The sequence below is a fragment of the Gavialis gangeticus genome, unplaced genomic scaffold (assembly GCF_001723915.1).
Source record: "Gavialis gangeticus isolate Ggan-Ray unplaced genomic scaffold, GavGan_comp1, whole genome shotgun sequence".
NCBI lineage: Eukaryota > Metazoa > Chordata > Crocodylia > Gavialidae > Gavialis > Gavialis gangeticus.
The window spans coordinates 205,992,190-205,992,631 of record NW_017728992.1 but is presented as its reverse complement, the minus strand read 5'-3'; the positions used below and the strand labels follow the sequence as shown (position 1 = coordinate 205,992,631).

Below are 442 nucleotides of genomic sequence, written 5' to 3'. Positions count from 1 at the left end.
CATACCCTCGATGTGCACACATCCCCGGCCATGCACATATATACCCCCCCAATGCACACACATCCCCCCATGCACACGCACACACACCATACCCCTCAATGTACACACATCCCCCCATCCACATATATACCCCAATGCGCGCGCACACATGCACATACATACCCCAATGCACACGCATCCTCCAATGCACGCACGCACACCCCCATGCACGCATCCCCCCCAGTGCACCTATATACCCCTCCCTCCCAGTGCAAGGACCCCGGGTTGGGCTCCGTCCCGGGCGGGGGGGGGGTGTTCCCAGCGCCTCCCCCGACCCTCCGAGCCGCCCCCACCCAGGCAGGAGGGGCTGGGGGCTCCGCACCCCGCCGAGCGGGGCTGGGCGGCCGGGGGACGCGAGCGCGGAGAGCAACAGGTGCAGCGGGGGGGGGCACTCAGCGCCCCC

The 442-nt window shown here is 67.6% G+C and overlaps 1 protein-coding gene across 2 annotated transcripts in view; it reads right to left on the bottom strand.

Moving 5' to 3' along the window:
* ADGRB1 (adhesion G protein-coupled receptor B1) overlaps positions 1–442 on the bottom strand; it is a 451,386-nt gene that overhangs the window by 450,053 nt on the left and 891 nt on the right. The gene's annotated exons all lie outside the window — the stretch shown is intronic.